A 9,673-nucleotide genomic window follows, 5' to 3' on the forward strand; every position below is an offset into this window, starting at 1 on the left:
CACTTCCTATTGTATTTGATTTCTTTCTCAATAAAATTAAAGTAGGTTTTATCTATTATTTGTAACCAACATACATTAATTAAAACCTCAGAATTATGAAGAAGTCCTACCACCTTTTGAATCCTGATCACTCAGCACCTTATCGATAATTAACCCAAGATCCCAGATTCAGGTTAAAGGAATTTAGCCGCTCATGACAGAATAATTGAAACACCTAGATGAATTCATGCTTTGAAAGATAAACTTACCACAAGATGAATAGAAACTAGAGATTCTCAGATTAACTCACAAAGGAAATCCCAAAATAATAAATATAATCTCTTCCAAGTAATTGATTTCTCAAGACAAAAGTAGAGAGAGAAAATATCAAAGTATATTGCTCAAAACTCAATGTGTCTCCCTCCCTAGAAAACCTTAAATAAGGCTTTAAATATTTCACCCTAATTATAAAAACCAAATAATAGTATTAAGAAATCTCTCGGATTAGGTGATGACATTTGTGATAGCCTATCAGGAGGCTGACTACTTATCACAACTGTCATCAACTCCTTCTTCAGTTTTGGATCTTCCTGCTAAAGTCTGACGATAATCTTGATGACTTATCAGCTCCTTGATGACCTATCACAAAATATTGTCAAGGCTCTACTTCATTTCTCCTGTGCTTCCCTAGGCTGACGACATTCTTGATAGCTTATCAGACCCCTGACGACCTATCATAAAATGTCATCACAACTTTCAACTTTGGCCAATTCTCTATCTCCTGATGACGATGAAGCTGATAGCTTATCACAGGACTGGAGACTTATCACAAATATCGTCAGCCAAACTTTTCTTTAGATTTCTTCTTCTTTGCTTCCATTCTTGTTGGTTTTCTATCATATCAGCTTCTATTGCAAAATCAAACATAAAACAATCAAAAATGACAAAAGTTGCTTAAGACTTTGCAATTATTCTTAGTTAAAAGCCTCAAATGTGTTAGCATCTGCTCACATATCATAAATTAGGTCAAGGTAGCCCCATATTCACTAGGCATGCACTAAGGATGCACCCAAGATGCCTCAGCTCTTCTCCAATACACTTCAAATTCATTTTACAAACCAAATTAAGAACTTCAATAGTCCTTTTGCTCATTTTTATTCATATATGTTTCATTCCTTGATTCTTAAACTACTCAACAACTAGTAATTCGCCTACTAAGTTGGTTGATTAGTACTCGAGTCTGTTTCTTTCTTTGTCTTATTTCTTTTAAAATTTTCTAGCTTTTAATTTATCATAGCTTCTTAACTCAAGTACGTACATATTTTTTTTGAGTTTCTTAAAACAAAAATCTATTCCGGCGACCAGTAGCAATTAACACCTTCTGAACTATCAAAGTACAAATAATTTTTTGTATTAGCTTATCCAATTGTGAGGCGATCAAAGGTGTGTAAACAAGAGAGATTGTAAGCTTTTAGTTTTAGAACACTAACATTGTTATGGTCTTTGTCTAATGTTTAAGTTCTAGGTACAATGGCTATGGAATAAGGTACTCGTGAGAAAGAGTTCTTAAGATCCATCTATATACCAAATAGATGATTTATCAACTCTTCCAAGGTACAATCAAGAAAGAGTTCATAAATCAACAATAAGATTCATCAAGAAAGAGTTCATAAAGCCAGATCAAATATGGAGCACCTTAAAAGATTTCATGAGATCCATCTATATACCAAAAGGGTATATGATGATTTATAATTTTGATTTAAGAAGACAAGTTTGCTCAAGATGGGTGGAAATTTCTTGAATTCCAAGATGTTTTCTTATCCTTCATGATTAGTGTTATGTAAACTACATCACTCATTCTATTATAGACTATCTAGAGAGTCTTTGCTTTTCCTGTACTTTGTTAAAGTCTCTAGAGATTCTGAGAGAGTGAAGGTTTCCTTCACCAAAGATGGGTACTATTATGAGGTTTTGGTGTGACATTTACCCATTTGGATTTGGGCACTTATGCTTGGGTGACAACTGATTTGCATAATATAAAGTTCCAAATGACAAAAATTTTCCTATGATTGTAATGGATGAACGCAGAAATCATCTCTTTCCACTTATCCTATCTAAATCACTAGGAAATATAACTAATTACAACAAGTCTAACAAAAATGATGGATAAAATATTGAGAGTAGTAAGGGAATGCAAGTTAGAAATCTAAGAGAGGAAGAAGGAGAGGTTGAGAGAAGTGAAGTTAGGGGGTTTTCACCAACCCAATCTAACTTTTTTTCGTTCTCTTAGTAAGGACATGTGTGTACGTAAAATAATAGCAAGTGAAGGAGAATATGCCCAAAAATGGAGATTACCATTGAAGATTTGATGTGGGCAATCCTAGATGTTTCCAAAGCTTTTAAGGGAATTTCATCCCAAGGTAAGACATTATTTTCTTAAGAGCTTCAAGGTAACATAGCTAATTCTTGCACTTTAGTAAATATGAATGATCATGTGAGGCTATTAGCCAATTAAGTATGAGTAATATATTTCCTACATGTGAGTCTCATAATTCTTTAACTCTTATTGATGATGTATATATTGAGAATATAGATGTACTAGTTGATCCCATTGATGACCAAACTAACTCTTGTTGTAAGATCAATTTGTGTCCACCTAGTGTTGAAGCTATTGTGATGAATTATAGTGCATTATTTTGTGAAAATTTTGTTAATTAACTTGTGTGTGAAACTAGCCCCCACTTAGGGATGTTTGTGATGTGATTAGTGAACCTCAACGGAGTGTTAATGTTGAGATTATTGATTAATTAAATTGGAGTTGTTGGAACCTTTGGGGGTTGCACCACACAATGAGGGACCAGATCCCTTAAAGTCAATCATAAGCGATAAAAAGTGAAGCGACTATGAGGTACTAGAAAAACAAATACAATGTAGGAAGGTAAGAATAGAAGGATTTTCTTTGGAAACCCAAGAAGGGAACAATCACGTCTTGCCCTCAAAAGCACCAAAAAACTCCACTATAATCAACCTCCTATTACAATCTAGATTTCAACTTACCTCTAGGCTCCTTTCTCTTGAAGCAACTTCACTCTAAACTCATCTTGGTAACTCTACAAAGGAATTCTCTTCTAATTACCTCTAATCAGCAACTAACTTAGGTAAATCTACCTAATCACTTACAAAAGAAACACTACTCTTATAGCATGATGGTTCAGTCATAAATCAGTACTTACTCAAGAACAATTTCAATTTAAAATTACATAGATATCTAAGAACTTGAGCAATAATGAAATGGGGATTTTACTACCTCTGTTTGCTCTTTGTAACTGTAAAAAACCGCTTGATGAAGAGGTCTCTCTTTAGTTTTATACATAAGGATAATTAGGGCTAAAATATAATTAGACCATCTATCCTAATCCTTACAAAATAGCACCTTAAAGTTTGTTACACAAGATGAACAAACTGTGCATACTATGCGTGCCAGCTGTATTGTATGCACATCCAGAGACCTAGTCCCTTGCAGTTAGCTGCTCATCATTAAAACAACATATAGCAATTTTTCACCTTTTTGATAATGAAAAACCATCCATTCAGCTTTGATCATTAGAACACATTTATCACATTTAATTAGTGTGATTACCACCAAAATATTAATGTTTACCCTACAATCATGAAATATAGGGACCTAGTCCCTTATTGTCATATGATGCAAAAATATCTAATCTCTTCCCCCTGTTATCATGAACCTACTTTTAGTGCATTTCCACACGTTCTCCTGCTGACATGACTCCCTTCATTCATCTATTCAGTTCATCACTTACCCCCTTCAGTCATTTCATGATACGTGGTCCCTGCATACTACACCTGGTTCTTACAAACTCTTTACACACAAAGTAAGTAGTAATTGTATCCCCCTTTTAGCATCATTGAATAAGATTGACAACAATCTAAGAATAAAGATAATTTCAAGTTAATTAACTCATTGCCACTGAGTCATCACTAGCATAAAGAGCAGCTTAAGAGGTAAAAGAGACAGATGAGATACACAAGATAAATTTATTCATTTTCAAAATAAAGGTAAGTGCTAGTAAAATTGAACTAAAATAAGGCATAAAACAAACTATATTCAAGATCCAACACAGAAAGAAAAATATGAAACTGATACTGGATAGATTTGAGAGCTAGGATAATAAGACTCAGGTAGAAAGGGGTTTGGGGGAAAGCAACTTAAGCAACATCTCTATTCTTGAATTCTCAACATTATGGGAATCCAGCAATGGATTGGTGAGAACTTTCACTTCAATATTCAATCCTGTAATTTCACCCATCAGTTCGACCAATTGTGCCTGAAGTTTTGCATTTTTAACTGTAAGTTTATTAGTGGCTCTAGGTCTCTCAGAAGACAACTTCTGATTCTTCAACTTCAGATGCACAATATCAATATCTTTGGCAGATAGCATAATCCATAACTCCTCTATTTATTTGAACAACCCTTCCTGAACATCAAGCAACTCAAAAACTTGGGACACAAATCCACCTTTGCCCTCTATGCATTCATTCTGTAGGCTGATCATTTGTTTGGCTGTTCTAGATATTCCTATAGTTCCATACATATTATAGTGTTTAAAAACATTGTTCAAGAGATATCCATATGACATTCTATGTTTTTCTTTCTTTACATGAATCACTTTATGCATATGCTCTATCATTAGAGATAGAATACTTATCAATTCAAACTTGCTCAAGGATTTAATCTAGAACAAGTCAAGACTAGATGCAGTTATTCTTTTTTTAGATCTTTGAAACATGACCTTGTTGATGTACTCAAACACAAACTTATAGTCATATTTTATAAACTTCTTTTTCACTGCAGTTATTGAGGTTCCTCCTACTTTTGATGCCTCAATCAGGAACTCAGTGGTAGATTTTTGATTTACTAAATTTCATGTCCCTACAATAGGTACATCTAGGATTCTTCCTAGCATTTCTTCATCCAGCCTAAAAATTTTTCTCCATACTTGTGCAGTTAAACACAAATAATCCTTTCAGAATTCCATGGAGTGGTACAATTCTCACTTTTCCTTCAAAGACAATGGGAGTTGGCTCCTCTAGCATGTACAACCAACCTTGACTCCTCTGATACTTCACCAGTTCTATGTTCCATAGCTTTTCATAGATTTTTTGGTCAAATACTCTCCTAGATAGAACCTTCAGTGTTCTTAGGTTCTCAATCCTTCTTTCTCTGGATATGCCATTATGTTCTTCATTCTTTTTCTTTCTCTTGTAATCATTACTTGACTTTTATTTTTCATCAATTTTTCTCTTCATAGGAGTGGATCCCTCATAATCTTTTATTTTCTTGACATCTACGTGTTTCTGCCTCATTCCAGTAGAGCTACTAGTCTTTGACTTAGAGGACTTGGTCCTCTCATCATACTCAGCTTCCAAGTTTCTTTCTTTAGTAGTAGTAGAAACTACTGAATCTAGGCCTTCTTCTTTCTCAACCTCCACAACATCCATATTTTATTGCTCCTCTATTGTCATTAATTTCCTTAGCCATCTTCTTTTCATAGTTGAAGCTTTGTTGGCCTTAATGGCATCTTCTATAATTTTCTTTTCAAAACCTCTTGTAGAATAGGTTCTAGTTACATTTATTTTTGACTTTATTACTTTATCCTTACCTATACTTCCTCTCTATTTCTTTATCGATCATCTTAAGGTATTTCATTATCATCCTTTTCATCTTTCTCAAGTGGTGGTAATAACATATTCTTCCCCTTATTCCCTTTATCTTTATCACCTAATTCTTATTCTTCCCCATTTACTAAGCCTTCCTTGGTATTGTATGCAAGTAGGAGTAGATTCTCAGCTACCCAATTTTTAATTGAGGAAAGATCGACCCTTTTATAAGAATTTCTTCACCAAACAACTAGGAAAAAATAGGGTTTGAATCTGAGGGTGTAGGATAGTTAGGCACTTCCATTTTTTGGGTTTAAGCATTTTTGGATTTTTCAAATGACACATGAATTTGGAAGATTTCAGGTAGTTTTTAACTTTCTAGAGAAGAGGGAGTTTTATGCTAAGATGTTTCATGTTGTATTGGTGATGCAAATCCTTGGTTTGGATTTTCAATCATGATCGGCTAAGCTTGAGCTTCTGAGATTAAGGAGGATTTAATAGAGACTGACTCAACTGGTTCTTCTAGACATTCTAAAGAGGATTCAGTTTGTTGTTTGTAGATGATGTTTTCCGTGATTTCAAATTCTGAAGAATCACGATGTTTAATTTGGGAAAGTTTAGTTTGACTCTCTGAAGTTTTGTCTACTTTAGAGTTTTTTGGTGGGTTTGAGGAAGTAGTAGTGTTGTCTATTTAGTTTGGAGAGACAGAGATAAGCTGGATTAGTTTTAGGTTTAGAGAAAATTTTTAGGTTTGGGAAGTTTATTTGGACTAGCTGAAGAGTAGATAAAAGAAGATCTAACTTAGCAATTTTAAGCGGTGACCGATGTCCTTAAAAAGGTTCCTATTGATTTGAAATATCTAGACCTAATAAGTGTGCTTATTTTTCATAGAAATTGACACTTTATAGGAGAAAACATATATGACTTTTTCAGACAACATTTTTATGATTATTTTATGCTTCTTGTATAGGTATTGACTTGAGTGATGGGACTAAGTCCCTTGCCCTTTTGATTGAATTTAGTACTTGTGTTAGCTTCAAATCTTCTCCTCCTAAGCCTGTTCTTATGAGTGTATACCTGGAAAGGTATAGAGCTGTGTTAGATTAACAAGCACTTATTCTACCAAGGATATATGCCTCCTTAGCAAAGCCGATTCTTGGAGTTACATTGATTTACATGTCAGGTCAGATTGGCTTGATCAATCCATGATTTGATCTTTTGCTGAAACTTCCACTTTTAAGATGAGTCTTCTAGGGACCAGATCCTTTGAATCCAACTATTTCAAAATATGACATCTCTAAATTAGAGTGCCTTGAGTAAGAGAAAACACAGCCAGATCTTCTAAGATTATGCTCCGAATACCCACTTTTGATAAATATTCCTAGCTCCAATTCCCTTCCTCTAACCTAGACCCATGATTACTTGTTTGATTTTGTAGCCCATTTGAGTTTGAGTTACAAATAAGAAGACAATGGTGTGACCAAAACCTTATTGGCCAATCTAGGTAGAGAGTTTTTTTTCATCTTAATCAAGTACTTGAATCCATTTTGTTGTGTATTCTCCTGCAGATAATATCTGAATTCGTTCATTCCTTCACTTTTCCAACTTTGACAATTCCCTTTAGAGTGCCATTTTTTCCACAATGATTGTCCATATATTTTGAACCCTTCCTTCTGGCACCATTGATAGTCTTTCCTTGCCACCCAGTACGTTAGAATTCTCCTTGATGGCCCAGTCCTTTGCCATCATTATCCCCCTGACTTATTAGATTAGAAAGAATGTGCAAAGAAGCAGTCTATTTAAAATGACTTATTCAACACTTCTCTTAAGCAGACCAGGTCCCTCTTTAATTCTTCACTTCTTATGAAGTGTATTCATCAGGTTTTTTGGAATGCCTTAATCTTTTCTCAAGATCAACTTGAAGTCTTGAGGCTTTTTTCTTCCCTTTTTCATCTTTATCATATATTTTCTTTAGATTACTCATCAGACTCAGATTTTCAGGTTTTATTTTATGAACAATGCTCCAGTTTAGAAATTTGGAGAGTTAAGGAAATCAACTTATGCTCTTGATTCTCTATTTTTACTTCTAAGGCATTATTATCAATAGTTAGTTCACATACAGAGTGTATTAACACACTTGCAAACCCTTTTGTCTTCTTAGCAGAGTAGTTATCTAGGTTTTCCTTAAAGTCAGAAAGAGTTACCTCTTTTTCTTCTTCATCTTTTGAGTTTGCCATGAACGCAAGCAAGGAATCATAGATAACTGAATGGTTTTACACTGCTAGCATAGAAACATCTCCACTCTTCTCATCTTCATCTAAGTCACTAAAATAGTCCTCCCATGCTTCCAATATCTTCTTAATTATATGGTTACCAACATCCTTCCTTCTTGATTACTAAATATTTTGGTCCTTCTTTTGCATTTGGTAGTTCCTCATGAATTCTTCAGATCTATTTTCGTGACCACCTTAAATCTTATCATTTCTTTTGCTAAGCTGACCACCCATTTTTACAACTCTAACAATCGCCAGAAGTGCAACATCAGTGTCTGATTCACTTGGGTCAGTCTCTAAAGTCTTCAAGGTCAGGAATGTCTCTTTTTCTACTTCCTTTCTTTCAAACCCTAGTTTAGTTATAGCAACCATTATGACCCAACACTCTGGGTACAAACATTTTAGAGTGAACCTGGATCCGATACCAATTGTTGGAATGACACAAATCAAAATGAGGCCTTGTAGTAATGGGCGTCCAAGTCCAACCAGGAGTGGGGACCACCTACCAAAACCATAATCCAAACACATACCATGAGTAAGATAAATTCTGAACATATAGCAAGATAGCGTATTTGTAGATACACTGCCTTTGGGATATGTCTGCTTCCTAAATCAACCCAATAAAGTCAATCGATCCAATAACCAACCAAGCTAAGACAATAACCTAATGTGTTTGTATATATAATCCAAAACAAAATGGAACAATCATAAATCAATATAGTCTAGCAATGTCAGCCCCAATACCAATGCCAATGCCAAGGCTGACACCATTACTGACACCGCCCATAACAACCCATAGTAGTTCTACAAAGCCTTTAACAAAAAGTAAAACAATATCTAATCGGGATATGCCCCCAACCATAGACAAAAACATAAACCATAAAATGACCAAAGTATGTAAGGACATCAATGACATGAAATGGAGCCTTCTGAAATATGGAAGCTCATTACTTCAATCCAACACAAACCGATCCTAAATCCAATTACTGAGTAAGAGGAGTAAAATGGCCGATTCCTGCATCGCGTTGGGATACAATGCCCGAAGATGGGTTAGCGGGTGAACGCTAGAATGCACTCAAGATAAAGATAAAATAATGCCAACCGTTAAAACCATGTAAACAACCATATGCATACAAAACTATACATACATATATATATATCCATGCCGGGAGTGGGAATCAGGTTTAGCATGCCTTAAAACTATTAACCTGGATATGTGTTGCTTAACGATCCTAGAAATCCAATGTTACTCCTTGAATGGACCCCGATGCATGTAACCGCATGAATCAAAGATACCATAGGAGTAGGGGATTTTCGTGTACCCTTCGCTCCCCATGATACATATATACAAGTGTAACTTAGGTTATTCCTATCTACCCCATAAGCATTATCTATATGGTGTCCTTAACCAATCCTCATGGTCGGTAAACATGAGTTTCTAGCGTTTGTCTATTGGACTCACATATTCATACTTAGCTACCATACCCCATAATTATTACCAAATCAAAATCATTAGAACACAACTAAACCATAAATTCCATTTATTATCAACCAAGGCTAAAAGTAGTGGTATCATCATACTGACCATAGCTTAATCTTGGAAGTAATGTCCTTAGCCACCCTCTTTAAATAAAGGATTCCGATGTACCCATAGATTACATTATTAAGTTGCTTGGGAGATTCCTATGTACCCCATAAGAAGGTCATTATTAAGTTTTCTTGGTGGATTCCCATGTACCTCA

This window comes from Capsicum annuum, chromosome 1 (assembly GCF_002878395.1).
Source record: "Capsicum annuum cultivar UCD-10X-F1 chromosome 1, UCD10Xv1.1, whole genome shotgun sequence".
NCBI lineage: Eukaryota > Viridiplantae > Streptophyta > Magnoliopsida > Solanales > Solanaceae > Capsicum > Capsicum annuum.